Source organism: Cherax quadricarinatus, chromosome 72, assembly GCF_038502225.1.
Source record: "Cherax quadricarinatus isolate ZL_2023a chromosome 72, ASM3850222v1, whole genome shotgun sequence".
NCBI classification, from domain to species: domain Eukaryota; kingdom Metazoa; phylum Arthropoda; class Malacostraca; order Decapoda; family Parastacidae; genus Cherax; species Cherax quadricarinatus.
Window position 1 is genome coordinate 8,641,065 of NC_091363.1, and position 10,366 is coordinate 8,651,430.

Genomic DNA, 10,366 nt, shown 5'->3' on the forward strand with positions numbered 1-10,366 from the left:
TGTAGATATAAATCCATATGTACACCTGTTAACCCTTTTGGGTCCTAGTTCCTAGACCTAGGCCTTTTGTGTGTCCATATGCTCTTGCGCTACCGTCCACAGGGTAGATATGGGGTGGACAATAAACTAGCCACTTCGGTGGCAAAATCTAAATCTTACACAGATCTACATTCTGAGCTCCTCTCGTTCTCAGATAATTTGCGAGTGGTAAATTTTGGTATAAGCAGGAGAGAATAGGTCTGTGCGGTGAACGTGCACGGTATATAAAAAATCCTGCCCTCACAGTTTAAGAGAGGAATAGCAAAACCTCTGACTTTGTGTTTGGTACAAAATAACAATTTTGAGATATTTTCTAGGATGGTCTTTATGGTTTTATTGGCTGTTTCTTGGTATGATTTAACAGAATGGAAGACTTACTACTGAAACAGATGATTATTGTTGGCTTCAGGTCTGAAAGTAGGTTAAAAAAGGCTTACAATATCAGACATTCGATACTGATGATTTGTCCTGATTTTTTTTGGGTTATCCTAGGTTCTTTACACATGCTGTTATGTATGATAATCTATGTAATTGTATTTGTGTATACCTGAATAAACTTAGACCAGATAAGCCCCCCCCCCGGTCTGTTTTATTGGGATGAAACATACATAACCAGCAGACAGGAAACAAATTAATAATGACATTGCAGTCCGACTTGGACCTAAAACTTGAAACATTAGCAACAGAAACCAGTATGTATACACAAATGGCGTTAACTCCATTACACAACCTGTTCTTGTTGGAGTCCCACAGGGTAGTGTCTTTGGTCCACTTCTCTTTCTCATTTACATCAATGACCTCCCAAATGCATCTGAACTCCTTAAACCCGTTTTATTTGCAGATGACACTACTCATGTCTTCTCTTACCCAAACCCAACTATACTAACAGGCATTGTAAATGACGAACTACTATATCTACTTGGATGACTGCCAACAAACTTACTCTCACTATAGACAAAACCTACTTCATGCTATTTGGAAACAGAGCTTCAAATGTAAAAGAAAGTCTCCAAAACAGTAGGCATCCTTTCAAACATACGGTATTATGTACCTCAAGCGGCTCTTCTTGCTCTTTACCAATCTTTCATTTCACCAGACACCACACTTCACCGCTTTTTAAGAGCCTTACCTTGCTTCATATACAAAACATTTATACTTATTATTATGCCTACTACACACACAGAACGTATACTCAAATATTAATCCTTCTCTCAAACTCCTCCTTCATAACTACAACAGAACACAAGAATAACACAAGTCACAGGCCCGGTGGCCTGGTGGCTAAAGCTCCCGCTTCACACACGGAGGGCCCGGGTTCGATTCCCGGCGGGTGGAAACATTTCGACACGTTTCCTTACACCTGTTGTCCTGTTCACCTAGCAGCAAATAGGTACCTGGGTGTTAGTCGACTGGTGTGGGTCGCATCCTGGGGGACAAGATTAAGGACCCCAATGGAAATAAGTTAGACAGTCCTCGATGACGCACTGACTTTCTTGGGTTATCCTGGGTGGCTAACCCTCCGGGGTTAAAAATCCGAACGAAATCTTATCTTATCTTAAATCACTCTTCAATATCCCTGGTGTCCATCCCTCCCTGTGTAAAAATACTATGCACATAAAGGGCCCGAATATCTGGAATTCATTGCCAGAACACACTAAAGGGCCCCTGCTGCCTCCAAATCAATTTAAGGTCCTTAGAAATCACCTCATCCCCCAAAATTAATCACACAAACACTATTTTACATCTACCAGTTACTCAAAAAACTCCTAAATAATTTATGATCACTCAATTATTCGATCATTTAGTTCAAACTTAAAATTGTTTTAATTTAATTATTGTATATTGTGTTGATGTTTGCTCAACCATTTAATCACATTATAATTATTTCAATTTCATTGTTTTAAACTGTGCTAAATTCTAATACTTCATATTGTAAATTATGCTTGATGATTGCTCAACTATTTAATCATTACTTCAAACTTAAAAATTTTTCATCTTCATTGTTTTAAATTGTGCTAAATTCTAATACTATATTTTTTTATATACTATATCAAACTGTAATTCTTCTCTCCCCTCAAGGAAGGTTCCTTGATGCTGGTGAGGGGCTCTTGATTTAGGGAATTGGATCTGTGCTCCAGTTCCCCGAATTAAGCCTGAATGCCTTCCACATCTCCCCCCAGGTGCTGTATAATCCTTCGGGTTTAGCGCTTCCCCCTTGATTATAATAATAATAATAATGTAATTCTTCTCTACCTAACTTATTAAAGCCAGATAGCGTGAACTAGTTGAATATAAGTGGCTTTGGCATGCTGCTCTTATCTGTATTTTTTTGTACCTCTGTATGTGTGCTCAAATTGTTAATAAATAAATAAATAAATAAATATTCAGTTTTCTTGTATTGACTCTAACTCACCTAATGACCGTATGTACAATTACAGCAATGTTATTGCCTTATTAAACTTAAGTTTGCCCGAAATGCTCTGCATATAAAGGTGCTTTTGGCATGTTCACCAAATTGTTACACTCCTTTGTACAAACATGTATCATGCTAAAACAAACTTGTTATTGTTATTAACTAGTCACACAGAAAATGCCCTGAACCATGATCAATCATTCCTGGTTATACTTTATTATCTGAGAGACTGGGTAAAACTTGGGTTTTTTGGTGATGATGAATTCAAAATAGAGGGGAAGTGTAACATAAAAGAGGCCTGGGGATGTTATTAATAAACAGAGATGTTGCTTTAGTGGCTGGAATGCATAGTTTATTTTAGACTTCAAATAAGATTTTTGTTTTAATTTTGTGTAAAATCGGCCAAATTACAGAAATTTATGAACTTCATAGGGTAGTTCAGTTAGCTGATGGGCAATTTTCTTGTGCTCAGTCAATAGGTAGTTAAGTGTTGAACTAAGCAGTGGAACTGGCTTAAAATAGGACTTATATTATTATTATTATTATTATAATAAAAAAGAAGCGCTAAACCACAAGGGCTATACAGCGTTGCATAGGACATATTATAGCGAGCAAAATCGCCGATGCGTAAATTGTGCCAAGACTACCAGCTTGGTGCCTGCCTAATTCCATGAGTTTTATATAAAATTTCGGATTTATGGTGTTATTTCCTTCAGAAATAGATTCTATTCCATTTCACTTTTTAATTTAAATTCTTGACACTGTCAACATCTAATTCTGGGGGTCTCAACAGAGAAGGGGTTAAAGAATTATTTTTTTTTTACACAAATCAGTTTTACAAGCTACAAGCTGTTATCCCACCTCAGCTTATTTCAAAGCCCAGCCCTAACTAGGACATACTACCACCCCCAGGATGCCATCCACAAGTCGATTAACACTCAGGTACCTACTTACTGCTAAGTAAACAGGGACAGCAGCAGGTGCCTGAGAGTGATCATGTCGGAGGATCTCACCTTCAAGGACCATAACATTGTATCAATCGCATCTGCTAGAAAAATGACAGGATGGATAATGAGAACCTTCAAAACTAGGGAGGCCAAGCCCATGATGACACTCTTCAGGTCGCTTGTTCTATCTAGGCTGGAATAGTGCTGCACACTAACAGCACCTTTCAAGGAGGGTAGAAATTGCTGACCTAGAAAGTGTACAGAGAACCTTCACGGCGCACATAACTGCGATAAAACACCTTAATTACTGGGAACGCTTGAAGTTCCTCAACATGTACTCCCTGGAACGCAGGAGGGAGAGATACATGATCATATACACTTGGAAAATCCTAGAGGGACTAGTACCGAACTTGCACACGAAAAGAAAAAGACTTTGCAGACGATGCAACATCCCCCAATGAAAAAGCAGGGGTGCCACTAGGACGATAAAGAGACAACACAATAAGTGTGAGGGGCCCAAGACAAGTGTGACCATGGCGTAATAGCGCACAAAATGCGTGCTAAAGGGATAACAGGAAAAGTCGGTCGATGGATCTATAATTTCCTCACTAACAGAACACAGAGAGTAGTCGTCAACAGAGTAAAGTCCGAGGCAGCTACGGTGAAAAGCTCTGTTCCACAAGGGACAGTACTCGCTCCCATCTTGTTCCTCATCCTCATATCCGACATAGACAAGGATGTCAGCCACAGCACCGTGTCTTCCTTTGCAGATGACACCCGAATCTGCATGACAGTGTCTTCCATTGCAGACACTGCAAGGCTCCAGGCGGACATCAACCGAATCTTTCAGTGGGCTGCAGAAAACAATATGAAGTTCAACGATGAGAAATTTCAATTACTCAGATATGGTAAACACGAGGAAATTAAATCTTCATCAGAGTACAAAACAAATTCTGGCCACAAAATAGAGCGAAACACCAACGTCAAAGACCTGGGAGTGATCATGTCGGAGGATCTCACCTTCAAGGACCATAACATTGTATCAATCGCATCTGCTAGAAAAAGGACAGGATGGATAATGAGAACCTTCAAAACTAGGGAGGCCAAGCCCATGATGACACTCTTCAGGTCACTTGTTCTATCTAGGCTGGAATATTGCTGCACACTAACAGCACCTTTCAAGGCAGGTGAAATTGCTGACCTAGAAAATGTACAGAGAACCTTCACGGCGCGCATAACGGAGATAAAATACCTCAATTACTGGGAGCGCTTGAGGTTCCTAAACCTGTATTACCTGGAACGCAGGAGGGAGAGATACATGATTATATACACCTGGAAAATCCTAGAGGGACTAGTACCGAACTTGCACACGAAAATCACTCGCTACGAAAGCAAAAGACTTGGCAGACGATGCAACATCCCCCCAATGAAAAGCAGGGGTGTCACTAGCACGTTAAGAGACCGTACAATAAGTGTCAGGGGCCCGAGACTGTTCAACTCCCTCCCAGCATACATAAGGGGGATTACCAACAGACCCCTGGCAGTCTTCAAGCTGGCACTGGACAAGCACCTAAAGTCGGTTCCTGACCAGCCGGGCTGTGGCTCGTACGTTGGTTTGCGTGCAGCCAGCAGCAACAGCCTGGTTGATCAGGCTCTGATCCACCAGGAGGCCTGGTCACAGACCGGGCCGCGGGGGCGTTGACCCCCGGAACTCTCTCCAGGTAAACTCCAGGTAAACTGCCTCCCAGGATACATACGGGTGATTATCAATAGACCCCCTGGTTGTTTTCAAGCAGGCACTGGACAGGCACCTGAAGTCAGTACCTGACCAGCAGGGCTATGACCTCATCCTTAAAGACTAGAGCATGCAAAGGATCAACATTCACAGGGAAAGACTAATGATTTACTATCTTTAGGGAGAGGGGTTGCTCTGATGCCAGCGAAGGACTCTTAATCCAAGAAATTGGAACTACCCTCCCGTTCATCGGATTAAACCTGATTACCTCTCATTTCCATACCGGTTTAGCGCTTCCCTTTGAATGCAATATTTATATAGTGACCACTCCTGTGTACCCCATGAGGCGGGAATACATGAACATAAAATTTACAATGACAATGGTTTGACAGAGATAGAAAATATCTGTCATTACCTTGCTGGACTAGAGCAACACCTGCACTACTGCTGCAGGTGGTAGCCTGTGGCCAGAAGACATTGGAAGCAGGGCAGGTGTGGGTGGTGCCCAGAGGGTCGTCTGGCGGGGCACTCATACACCCTCCCACATCCACAGAGTACTGACCGCTGGCACACGACGGACGCTGCATCTGTTGGTACAAACTTAATATGAGGATAAATAGGTGAAATCAGTGTCATGATAGAACCGACGCTGCTACCAGCTGATCAAAATAATGTTATCTCTACAGAATTACCATGACATATAATTAGTAGGACAAGTGAGTCAATATGGATTCCAATAACAGCCACACACATGTCTAGACTACATAAATACATGTATATCATGTTAGGAAACAAACAGCATTTCCCTCCACCCTGGAAGATAAGAGCTTATATCACTATGCCCACCTATCCTCCCAAGAAACGAATCATGCACAATCTTTAACTTTGATTACTTTGTAAAATCAGTGCTCTGAAACATACATGACCTGAGGACAAAGAATACTATCACAAAGACTACGCTTATGGTTCCCTTAATCAAGACAGTGGGAGGGCAGGATGTGTTGTTCTTGTGAACCAAACTAATGCTATTATAATACAGAGGTGTATCAGAATTAATAACTGGGCTTCCACCTTACAAACTGAACTGTTTTATATAAAGTAGGGGCTGTGACTCGTACGTCGGTTTACGTGCGGCCAACAGTTACAGAGGGGGTTGATCAGACCCTGATACACCACGAGGCTTGGACGATCACGCCCTGATCCACCATGAGGCTTGGTCGATCACGCCCTGATCCACCACGAGGCTTGGACGATCACGCCCTGATCCACCACGAGGCTTGGTCGATCACGCCCTGATCCACCACGAGGCTTGGACGATCACGCCCTGATCCACCACGAGGCTTGGTCGATCACGCCCTGATCCACCACGAGGCTTGGACGATCACGCCCTGATCCACCACGAGGCTTGGTCGATCACGCCCTGATCCACCACGAGGCTTGGACGATCACGCCCTGATTCACCATGAGGCTTGGTCGATCATGCCCTGATCCACCACCAGGCTTGGTCGATCACGCCCTGATCCACCACGAGGCTTGGTCGATCACGCCCTGATCCACCACGAGGCGTGGTCACGGACCAGGCCGCAGGGGCGTTGACCCCTCAAACCCCCTCCAGGTATAGATCTAAAGCCCCCTGTTACGCAGTTTCTAGGAATGGTTTTAATATATGCTGTAATTCAGTTTCAAATGGTCCTCCTATCTTATTCACCAGGTGCAACTAATCATGTCTCCTGCTAATGAGGTGTCTGGAGGTTGGTGAAGGACTTCTGATCCAAGAAACTGGAGCTACCTTCCTTTAGATCAAATCTGCCGACTTTCCATTTCCCAATACGATCAAATTAGTAAATTCGGAGACAAATCACTCGCAAATGTCCAAGAAATGTGAATGTTATCCACAGTGGCACATTACCAACCATTCTGGAAAAACACCCGGACTTTATCTATTGTGAATAACTCATAACCACTAAAGCTTATTTAAATTCAATTATAACTTGGTATAATATACCTGGAGAGGGTTCTGGGGGTCAATACAAGGTAATATAATAAGAATTCAAAAGAATATTTAAGCTATATTCTAATGGTCTTGTGACTGAATTCATATCTGCATAAAAAACTCATTACGACTTAATTAACAATATATAAACATGTAATAGTTCATTACCACTATAACTTTTCTAATTATCAAAATTTTGGGGCCCGTCCCTAACCCATTATGTGCCACTATATTCTTTTCACTGTTGCCCACAGGCATGGGGTGCGTGATAAAGATATTAAACTAACTCCCATTTTAAGATCAGTGTGATATGGAATCCACAAAAAGGTATACCCTGATTCCACTGTCTGCAATCCTGTTAGATTAGGTTAGGTAAGATTTGTCAGGAAACAGGAAAAGTGTTTCCTGACGCGGGTCTTATTTAGATGACCTGCAGTTGAAGCTTTGTCATCCGACCCAGGTCTTCCACTGACCTACCGGTCCACCTCTTTAATAATAATAACAACAATCTTTATTTCTACAAGTGCCTGATACAAATTACACAAACCTAGATGACATCAATGACATACTATATAGAAAGCCCCTGGTTATGCAGAGCATTTCTGGCAACTTAGATTAACCTTGTCCCCTAGGATGCGACCCACACCAGTCGACTAACACCAAGTGCCTACTTGCAGCTAGGTGAACAGCGACAGTCAGCAGGTGTACGGAAACATGCCCAATTCGTCGTCGTAAGTTCCTTTCTCCTATGTGCGAGTTATTTGTGTATTGCTCCAGTTACGGTATTGTGCCTCTGTGTTCTTCAAACATGGCCAATGTGTCCACCCGTGAAAAGGACCCCAGTGGAAGTAAAAGTCGCTGACTTTTTTTTGTTTGGAATTATCCTAGGTAATCTCTACATATGCTGCTATGTATGATAATTTAAATAACTATATTGATGTGTATCTGTACCTGAATAAACTTACCTACTTATCGGGGATCGAACCATTATTTTGATGTGTTATTGCCTTATTAATCTTAAGTAAATCTTAAGTTTGCCCGAAGTGCTCTGCATCCAAGTACACTCAACTATTATATTCCTTTGTACAACCATGTATCATGCCAAAATGAATTTATTATTATTATTATTATTATTATTATTATTATTATTATTATTATTATTATTATTATTATTTATTAATCCTGTGTCTGGTTTTTAACACGAACATGTGGAGCATTTATGGAGTTAAGAACATTTATGGTTGATAATCACTTGCAGTTAAGGTGAAAGTGATACATACATGGTCACTTTTGTGTACAAGGAATATGACAAATAATGTTGAAGGCTGGAAGCCTCATTGTTAATGCTCCAATTTCTATTTAAGAGCCACAACCAGCTGCAACGTGGGATGGTGTACGGCTGACAACAGACATAACCCTTCAGAGGAGGTGCCTTGGTGAAGACCAGGGGCTCTTGATCCAAGCAACTGGACCACTTTCCCTGTCCTTGGATCGAACCTGAATGCCTCCCATTCCCCCAGGCGTTACATAAACCTTACAGGTTCTGCGTTTCCCATGAATATAACAATAACAATAATAATAATAATATTATTATTATTATTATTATTATTATTATTATTATTATTATTATTATTATTATTATTATTATTATTATTATTATGATCATCATCATCATCATCTTATATAATTTCTGGAACAAAGTGTGGCTAATATAATAAATTATACCACTCCAGTCATCGTGCTGGGCTTCACGACAAAGTTTTGACTGATCTAATAAAAGTAAGGGATAATGATTTGGAAAGAGACAATTTCCCATGATGTGTAAAATTTTGATAATTTTTCTGTAACTAGTGTAATAACTGAAGGACATAATAGTGTTGATATAACTTAGAGTAGGTGTTTAGTGTTGGTATGACTTGTAAAAGATGTTAAGCCACAGAGGAGCCAACATCCCCTATAATTTACTCTTTATTTATGGTAATCAGTTAAGTAAAACGTACTTATTATAATGTTGAAAAGAAATTAATATTCGAATAATGAGAATGTATTACACACCTGGAAGTGTTATTGAATTAAATGAGATGATGTATTGTGTACGAAAACATGGAAGTGGAAGCCGGGTAATGGTGTAGTGTGGACGTTGGTCTGATCAGTGTTGTAATTAATCTAATATAATCGGAGCTGATAGAAATAGTATCATCATAAATTTGGAACTACGAAATAAGTTGATGTGGAGCGCACCTGGAATAATACATATGTATAGTGCAACTGTCAGATTAATGCTGATAAGAATAGAAAATGAGACGCAGTGTTAACACCATTGTAATGGTGTGTTCTCGCCTCACCGTGTGTTTTAATTCTCACATAACAGGTAATGTAACTATTGGCCAATATTAGTTGCCTGCCTACAGGAAGGCATTAGGATGTGAAGCCCAAAGAATAGTTGGGTGTCTTAATTTTTATGTACACTCACTTATAATAATTGTATTAATTTTATGTAATATTACAATGGTGTGTTATAATCAGTTAAACCAGCGGACCAACAAACTAATTAAATAAAAATTGTCAGGCACAAATTTTTCTTTATATATGTTCAGTCCACAACCAAATTTAATACAGCCAATGTTATTGACTTGAAATATTTTGTTGAAAAATTTCAAGAAATATATGCTCAAATAATTTAAAGTCCAGATGTGTGAGTTTGGGAGGTCAGAATGTATGCATGGAAGGAGGGACAGTTCAGTGACCCACTGATGCTGAAGTTTGGGAGGTCAGAAGGTATGCATGGAAGGAGGGACAGTTCAGTGACCCACTGATGCTGAAGTTTGGGAGGTCAGAATGTATGCATGGAAGGAGGGACAGTTCAGTGACCCACTGATGCTGAAGTTTGGGAGGTCAGAAGGTATGCATGGAAGGAGGGACAGTTCAGTGACCCACTGATGCTGAAGTTTGGGAGGTCAGAAGGTATGCATGGAAGGAGGGACAGTTCAGTGACCCACTGATGCTGAAGTTTGGGAGGTCAGAAGGTATGCATGGAAGGAGGGACAGTTCAGTGACCCACTGATGCTGAAGTTTGGGAGGTCAGAATGTATGCATGGAAGGAGGGACAGTTCAGTGACCCACTGATGCTGAAGTTTGGGAGGTCAGAAGGTAGGCATGGAAGGAGGGACAGTTCAGTGACCCACTGATGCTGAAGTTTGGGAGGTCAGAAGGTAGGCATGGAAGGAGGGACAGTTCAG